Source organism: Grammomys surdaster, unplaced genomic scaffold (assembly GCF_004785775.1).
Source record: "Grammomys surdaster isolate TR1022 unplaced genomic scaffold, NIH_TR_1.0 194, whole genome shotgun sequence".
NCBI lineage: Eukaryota > Metazoa > Chordata > Mammalia > Rodentia > Muridae > Grammomys > Grammomys surdaster.
Window position 1 is genome coordinate 9,736,260 of NW_021604639.1, and position 9,879 is coordinate 9,746,138.

The window sequence follows — 9,879 nt, forward strand, 5'->3', positions numbered from 1 at the left end:
TCTCTCTCTCTCTCTCTCTCTCTCTCTCTCTCTCTCTCTCTCTCTTTCTCTCTCTGTGTGTGTGTATGTGTGTGTGTGTGTGTGTGTGTGTGTGCATGCACATGCCCCAAGCATGAGTGTAGAGGTCATAAGACACCATTTGGGAGTTAGTTATTTCCTTCCTCTTGAGGCAGTGTCTCTCATGTTGTTTTTATTGTACTGGATACTCCAGACTTCTGCCATAGTTCTTGGATTTTTGGACAATATTTTTGTATTTGCCTCTACTCTCTATAGGAATGCTGGAATGACAGATACATGCCACTACGTTGGACTTTTTGTCATGGGCGTCAGGTATCGAACTCCAGCCCTCTGGTGTTTGCTCCAAGTGCTTGTACCTGCTGAGCCATTTGCCAGGCCCTGTTCCCAAGTTTCTTGAATATGCCCAAATTTCATGTTTTCTGCTGTTCTATTTTCTATCCTCTTATAAGCATACATTTTTTAAATTTCTATCCAGACTGTCAAATTTGAATTCAAATTTTACTCGATCCATTTATTATGACCTACATTTAAGAGTCTCAGTCTAAATACATTGATAGTATATATTCAGACAATTCTGAGGATTGAAACTAAACTTTACATAAATGCTTTTTGCTGGCCAAATGTGCTGGGTCATGCTTATAATCTCAGTAAAGAAACAAGCAAGTTAATTATAGTCTCTGACATCACATCACGTTAGCCACAAATGTTACTTCATTAAAAGGTTACCATACTGACAAGATTTTCTATGAGCTGGGGAGATGGCTCTCTGCACACAGTATTTGCCACTGTACAATCAAGAAGATGTCTATAACATGAATACAGCTGGATGTTACATCTGTAACCCCAGTTCTCTTCCTGGAAGATAGGAATAGAAACTAGAATTTCCCTGGAAGCTTTCAGGCCATATATTCATACAAAAGACTACCTCAAATGTAATAAAAGGCAAGAACTAATGGCTAAAGTTGTCCTTTGATCTACATATGTCTTCTATGTCATATGTACATGTGTACTCATAGACATGAACATGTGTAGACATATAGCATGCACACACGTGTGCACACACAATTTCTTTTAAAGAGTATCTCTTCAAACTCAATTCCCATCTCATCCATCGGCCAATACATTTCATTTTCAGTTCTACTTTGTTTTGGAGGCTCTAATTATTGAAGATTCTTAATGCTGTATGTATCATATCTTAATTGTGAAGAAACATCAGTCTTCTGAAACAGGTACAATTATCTCCACTGTTTGAATGAGAGCACTGATACATGGGGAAGTTAAATAACTTGCTCAGGGCTTCATAATTTGTACAAAATCATGGTGCAGACATAAAAATCCAAGGGATGTGTTTTAAATCCATAAAGCTGCCTCTGAGACTACTGCATGATCACTGTAAATAACTGATACTATGTTATTAGACCCTGTTAATATGCTTAGATTTTACTTCAACTATTTTATTTCTACATCTAGCATCACCACTCATGATTAGTTTCTTGTAATGCTGAATCCATAAAACATTAAAGTTTGCATTAATTGATAATTAGATGTGAGCAAAACTTTATCATGAAATATCTTTTTATCTTAGACTTGGCATCCCAAATGGCTATATAATATTTAACAAATCAGAACACACTCAGAGTCATTAGAATCTATTCAGTTGCATAAGAATAAATATTTTTTACAAAGGAAATCACTTATAAAACCTGAGTTATATAGATAGGCTTTGTTTTGTAGCCCCCGATCTCCATATGGGATTCTCTTGGAATGTTGGAGCTGTTTGGCCTGTTGAGTCTTAGAGAAGAAATTCTCTGGAATTTACTTGTCTGGTGAGTGGCCGATTCGAGAAGTAGAGGCTACCCTACCTATAATGGGGACTACCATCAGAGAAATTTGCACTTCAAATTCCCCTGTGGATTAGAAAACAGTGCCCTGGAACACTGAAAGGGTCATTCTGCTGTGCTGTTAAGTGACAGGCCAGAATCTGGTACAGTGGGGCCACTCATCATTTGGATGTGATATACAGTAACAACAGCAGGGATGGTGACTTTCAGAATGCACTCTTGATTAACTCTAAAGTCTGAGGAGTCTGTACATTTTTCTTCTATTTTCCTTTCTTAAAATCTTGAGTGAAAATGTGAACCACCTACAGGTTTAATTTCAGAAATATTTGGACAAATGGATGATTAAAACTTTAAATCGGGTTATTTAATAGTTAAAAGTATAGATATGTTAGAGAATGCAGTTTAATAGTGTTTTGCTGTAGCTCCCTTATTTTGTCATTATAAAGTTGGAGCACATGGTCCTCTCTCTCCTCCCTACTGCCCCTCCCTCTTTATAAATTTATAAACGTATCTATCTATCTATCTATCTATCTATCTATCTATCTATTTATTTATCTATCTATCTACTATCTATTTATTCATCCATCAACCAATCATTTATCCATCCATCCATCCATCCAAACATCCATCCATTTGCCCACCTATTATCTATATCTATGTTGTGTAGTGTATATATTTTTAGGTTTAAGGTTGAGCCCAGGGCCTCATCATGCATACCTTATCAGTGTCTTATCATTGCCCTATGATTAGACATTTCTTCTAACTCTTCCCTAAATGTTCTGCTGTTACATGACTAAATGTAATTCAGCAACTGAAGCACATTTTTAATTCACAACATGACTCTTTTATGTATAAAAGATAAGACCGTGCCTTCAAAGAGTCAAAGTACAATTCAATGCAATTGTTATGAGAAATGTTTAATGTACAGATGTTGCTCAAACACAAAAATATTAGACTTGTTTAACACTTTAGCAAAAGCTTTCCACAAGATGGTTATATTGACAGAGAAATTAGTGTATTTCTTGCTTTAAGGGTTCTTAAGAATGTCATGTACAGAAAGCATGTAAAGTGAAATTTGTGGTAAGAACTGGTTAACAGTTAATGGAGTTAAGATGTGGCTCAACTTGTTTTTTTCTGATGAGTTAAGGAAGAAGTGAGGTAGTTCAGTTTTGGTCCACAGGCTTTGAAGCCATGAGGGCCAATGTGACACTGTAGGTAGGAGTTGGGTACAATCGGTCACCTTGATTCTTCCTTTTGATATACTTAGAACTTTAATGTAGTTAACAATCCTCACTGACATGTGTAAGAGTTTTTACTTAGCCAACCAATTCAAATAGCAATTTCCCTATAAATATGACATTTAAGAGCCCAAATACCTGAAATACCTTTTTTTTTCTTGCCAGCTATTTGGGCTTTCCTTAACCCAGGCATGTGAACACATAAAATCACAAACAAAGTTGTAGATCCATGGCCTTTGAACTAGAAAAAGTACTAAATACAAATAGATACATGACATAAACAGGATTTGGAAGAATCTGGGTGCTTCTTAATGTTTGGGAAAATAGGAGTCAAGGATCAGGATATCAGCAGCTGATAACTGAGAAGCTTGTGTTTCATCATAACACTAAGAATTTACAACGATGACATGAGGATTTCTGTAAGGGCCTTATAATAGATTTACTTTTGTTCTAGACACTTATGATAGCTTTACTTTTGTTCTAGAGGGCCAGAGAATAGGTAAGCGCTAACTAGATAGGAGGCAGTTGATGGCATAATGAGAAGCCAGGCAGAGGATGTCACAGTGAAGAGCCAGAACAAGTGATGGATACAATGAAGACTAAGGCAGGTGATAGAAGAGTGAAGAGCCAGGGATATCTTGAGGTAAGACAACCAGTGGATAAGGAAGATGTTTTAAAGAACATAAGTTAGATCATTCACCAGAATTGAAGAAACTAGACAGGTCTACACTAAGTCATAGATTTCTAGTTCGAGACTCCTTGTGATCAGCAGTCCTATAGGGTCTAGAGACAGGCAGCCATATGAGCAGGTTGTGGGGACAAATGAAGTAACAGGATGGGCTTGATTTTCACTCAGTGGCATGGAAGCATGTCATAAGATGCATGGAAGACTGGTGGGCAAAGGTCTGTTTAAATATCTTCTGAGTAATTCCTTGTTTTCTATTCAGACTTGTGTCAATTACCAGAACATGTCAAAGTGGAGAATGCTTAGTAACAATCAAATAAGTTGTTCATTCCTATCTACTTTTGATTTATGATGATAATCTGAACCTTTGTAGCTGAAAAGCTTCAAGGCATATCTTTAAGGCATCTAGCCAGACTTTTAGAATTGTTAAAAATTGTAAGCTCACGTTACCCATCAATCATCTGTTACTGTGAGGCCTTGACCTAAGTGAGTGTTGTACTCACTCTACTGAGACATCAGAGCTCTTCAGTTCTGAACAACACATCCATTTATGGATATCGATTGCTCTTGTCTGTTGAACACCTTAGCAAGTTAAATCAAAAACAACAACAGACGTGCTGGTCTCACTGGATGAATAATGTATTTCAATGGACAGGTTGCACACATAAAAGTCTCAGTAGTCCTACAAATTGTGCTCCTCCCCTAAGAGTAAAAAGAGTGAATACTTTGGATTTAGTGAATCAAAAATCCTTGCTGCCGGACAGACACAGAAAGAGTAATGTTGTCTAACAGATATTTCCTGGGGAGACACACATATGTCCACTCACCTCAGATAGGGTGCCCATTATGGATACCACCAAGGTTCAACTTGGTGAACCAATGAGTTTTATTGGAGTCAAGATCTGAATTAGTCATCTGTTGAAGGTGACTATATATATGATGAAGATATAAGATGAATACATTGTCACATGTATGAGTATATATAAGGTGAATATATATATTAAAATATATTGGATCATCAAGCTCTACTGCTCTTAACCGCTATTCATGCTCCCATACTATCTACTGAAATCACTGTGTCAATTTTTCTTCCTTCAAAAAAAAAACCAAAAAACAAAAAACTATAACTGACCTACACTTTCCTTCAGGAAGCTGTCCCTGTCTTCAGTTTGTTGCTATGAATGAACACACACACACACAAACACTCAACCACACACAGCCTTCTCCACTCATTTTCCTTAGGTACATAGCAGTCTCATTTCTTTCTCTGTCTCTATCTACTTGGCTCCAAATTACCCTTCTTGTCTGTTCAGCAGCAAGGTAACCCATCATGATGTCTTATAAGGAAGCTAATGACTTCATCTGGAAAGCCCTTGAGTGTTCTGCTCAGTTAAAAGTAAAAGGAGAAGTGAATGGAAGCACCTTCAGACACGTGCCTAACATGGCCACAAGATTTAAGAGAAAGAGGAAATGCTAAATATAGTGAATAGTCCCAATCAGGACAGGTAGGTACATGAACATTTGAGAATGAGGAAGAAACTGCTTCCTCTCCTCTTCCCCTCACCGCCCCTCTCCTCTTTTCCTTCCTTCTCTTCTTTTTTCTCTTTCCTACCTCTCTTTTTTCTTTCTTCTTCCTTTTCTTCTCCTGCTCTTGTCTGTCTCACACACACTAACACATGGATAGACATAATCATCATAGTCAGGTAGTAGCATTGCAGAGAAAACATTATACAATGTAAGTAATTATCTAGGTATTCAGTTAATAAATGTCACTGAGAAGAAGCTTTGATATTCAGACCTGATGGCATGGAGGACACTTGTTCAGAGAGCTCAGTGGTCTGGATTATGTTCTTTGTGTAACTGAGTCTCTGAGACCTGATGAGCAGGTGGGAATTATGTGGACAGGATAGCAGAACAAGGAAGACAAATGAAAAACAAAAAGAGGTAAACAAAGACAAAACAGCACACAGAGTAGAACAGAAACCCCCAGGGGGAGTGTCATGTGCTGACAGGGCAGAGCTAGCTTGCCAGTTTTGTATGTTGACATGGTCTCAAGTAGGTGGAGGTGCAAAAGATAAGCATGTGGAGTCAGACTTGAGACCAAGGGCAAAGACATAATCACAATGGATGCATGGCATGTTGAATTTCTCTGTAATTGCTTTCTACATGCTAATATCCAAATGACTGTCAATTTCCAAATATAATACATCATTTTCATCCGCTATATCAATAAAACAGCCTATGACTCAACCTCAAGAGACATGGGACCATTGTGAGTTTCTCCTCAAGAGATATGGGATTACTGTGAGTTTCATTGTACTATGTCCATATTTCAAAGTTCCTTCAGCTTCCTTAGCATTGGCTTGCTTGTGGTTTTTCCACAATTTCCTCCTGTACCCTCTTTTGTCCTCCTACTCTCTCTCCATCAGTCCTGCTTCAGCCACAAAGAGGAAATAGACAGCACTCACCTTCACACACTGCAGGAGTACACACACACACACACACACACACACACACACAGAGACATGCATAGAAACTGAACCCTAGCAGTGTACAATCACCTACACATACACTGTACCAATACACCCACTGAACCATTTCACATACTTTGAACAATATACACAACCCCCCACACATATACACTTGCAGTAACCTACCCTTTACTCCCTCACTCTATCAACATGCACTGCACCAACACACAGATCCATATTACCCCCTCATTGCACCAACACATACAGATTGTATAAATGTCTCCCAATACACACACACACACATTGTACCTCACATATACTTCACCAACACCCACACTGTAAGAGCAGACACTTCTTCCCCCTACTGCACCCTCCAATGTGCTAAAACACACAAACGTACATACACATACTGCAGTAACGTACACCGTACCCCCTCACTGTATAAACACACACAAACACACTGTATAAATGTCCCCAAACACACACACTCTCACACACTCAAATAAACAGTCTTCTCGAGTCATCTTCCTTATGTACATAGCAGTCTATTTCTTTCTCTGCCTCTATCTACTTGGCTCCAAACTTACCCTTACTTAGCTCAGGGCAACCTATGAAGATATCTTGTAAGGAGGTTAATGACTTAATACTTCTCAAAAAATATGTAGTCCTGAGCCCCCAGTACATGGAAAGAACATTGCATGGCCCAGAGCACAGAGATGACCAGGAGGTACCAGCAGCCAGAGAGGCATCTCTCTCTTAACTGCACTAAGGGCCTCCCAGGCGCAACACCACCTTTGTCCCTGTTTTCTCTTCCTGGTGCCTGGTCATTCATCTTTTGCTTTCGTGCCTGCGGTCCTAGTGCAATTTCTGCCCCAGCAGTCTGACCAGGTTGACCTTAAAAAGGAAGATGGCAACATTTCTGGAACAAGATGAGCCAGTTACAAGACAGGCTTGGTAGAGGACTTAAAGTGTGATCCCCAGAAGGCCCAGCATCCTATTCTCCTTTCTGAAGCTGAGCCAATGGAATATGTTCTGAGAGCTGCATTTATGATGAATGACCACGTTAGATTTCTCTCTCCTCTGACTGTGTACGGTTTCTGTTTCTGGCATTTACTTTATGACTATGTGATACACCTTTCCAAGCTGTACATCCTAATGGGAAAAGCACAGGTTTCATGTGTAGCGTACTTTTCAAGGAAGATCTGACATCCAGGTGAATATCTTTGCCTGTTTGTATTGCTGATAGTAGTTCTCACCTAAACATTCCTTTATGTTTCTACAATGGAGCAGTCAATAGAATGAAGGATAAGTCACACACAGTGTTACTTGGGCATGTTGTTTTCTTTAGTCCATGGTGCCATATATTTGGAAATTCATTGATGTGTCACAAGTTTGAATCCTGACCTAGAGTACTGTGACACCACTCATACCTATCCCATCTTCTTCTGCTGGGAATTCATTCTGTTCTGAGCTCTGTGAGTGTCCATAATAGCCTGGCCCTGGCAAGTCACTCATTCGGTCTCCTTGACAAGTTTATTTTGGCCCTATTTCAAAGTTTGGGAGCAATGAGGCATTTTAGCTTATCAAATCTCTGTCTTCCCAGGTGTCAGGAGAGGTGTCAGAAAAATTAAAGAATGCCTGGAACACAAGGGGAAGTAAAAATTTTAAATTACCTCTGTGTCTTATTTAGTTCAGAAAGCATTAGAAAATAATATTCCATGCATAATGATGATCTTATTTGGAATTTTAATATGTGATTCATCCAATTAAATCAGTCTCTAAAATACGACAATAAGGAATAAAATATTCCTATTCCTAAAAGGGCCATCATTGATGGGTTACTTTTCTTTTAAAATTATATGTCTGCCTATCTGTCTCTATTTGTGAATATATACACATGAGTGCAGGTGTCTAAGAAGCCAGAGGCATTGGGTGCCTGGAGTTGGGAGTCATAGGTGGGTGTGAGCCTTTAGACCTAGATGGTGGGAACAGAAATAGGGTCCTCTGTAAGAGGACCATGAATCCGTAGGCGCTGATCAATCCATCTCTCCAGCCCTGGTGGAATTCTTTCGAAAGAAACTATGCCACCGTGAAAACATTGCTTTCATCTTATAAATGTGCTCATTGGTTAGAAAAAGTTTGTAAAACTCCAAAATCAAGCTGTTCTGATTTGTTTTCCTCAATGATCTCACCATAGTTACAATAAGAAATGTTGATCTGGGGGCGTGTGGGGGGAACAAAGATTTGAAAAACTTGCCTCATTTCTGATTAGGGGGTTTGGTTAGTACCCACTTTGTCAGCAGCTTTGGGGATGGCCCTGTCTAGTATAATGCCTTTCGTTCCAAGATGCTTTGACCTAAGCCAGTGAGAATGGGAAATTTAGTGACATATGGCATCCAGTCCCCTTATCTCCCTTATATAATATATAGTATATAATACTTAAAATATATAATATATACTATATATTATATATAGTATATAGTACGTAACTTATGATATAGCTCTATATACATATACTCTAATAGTATATATAATAGTATGTATAGTATGTAATACTTATATACTATATATATATTCTTTATATAGAGCTATAGTATGTAATGTTATACTATATCTCTCATCATTATCATCTTTTTATATCACCAAAGAGCAAAACCAAAATACCCATAGCAGTACACCATGGTTTCCATAGTGATTAAGAGAATCAAGAAGTAGGTTTATAGTTTGCATCTTCTAAAGCATAAAATATCTTCCTACATTTTATGTGGTCAGAAGATTCCTTTCTCATTTCCTTTATTTCTGGCAATGTGTTCCGCATGGCCCTTAGTCCCTGCAATATTTCACCATGATTACTGTCTGTGCATTGATAATGAGATTTTACCAACAAAGCAGAATGTCTCCTGCAGTTTGCTTCAGGGAATTTGATAAATCACTTATTCTAAAACCAAATCCTGGGGTTTGTGTTCTATCTGTACTGCCCATTCAATTCCTTTATATTAAACATATTTTCTAAGCTTCACTTTTGACTGACACATGATTCTTCAAATCTGTGTGTAAATTAATGGAAGGCAAGCCACAGTCCATAGTGATAATGACCACCTACTGAGTGAATTCTGTATGGCAGGTGCTAGATTAAGGGTTGCACTCCTCAGTGCTCAGAACAACTCCACGGTTTTTGTTAACAGAGTTTTAAGATACTACCTATCCCTGCATATGAGACAACACATATTTTGCTCATATGTGCTTATATCTTATTTTACACTTCATGTTGAAGTGTTAAAATATTTGATGAGATCACCTTGGGGAAAGAAGAGTCCACACTGTAGCTCACAGTTTTATGGGGTACAGTCCACCATAGCAGGAAAAGCGTGGTAGTGGAAATGTAAGGCGGCTGCTCACATTTCATTCTCAGTCAAGAATTCGGGAGTGGGGAGAGGAAGGTGTGAGTGAGTGAGAGACACACAGAGAGACAGAGAAACAGACAAAGACACACAGAAAGGGAGAGAGACAGATAAAGACACAGAGAGAGAAGAGGGAGGGAAGGAGGGACACACAGAGACAGACAGAGAGATGAGGTGGTAGAGAGAGACACATACACAGATGAGGAAAAAGGGAGAGGGAGAGGG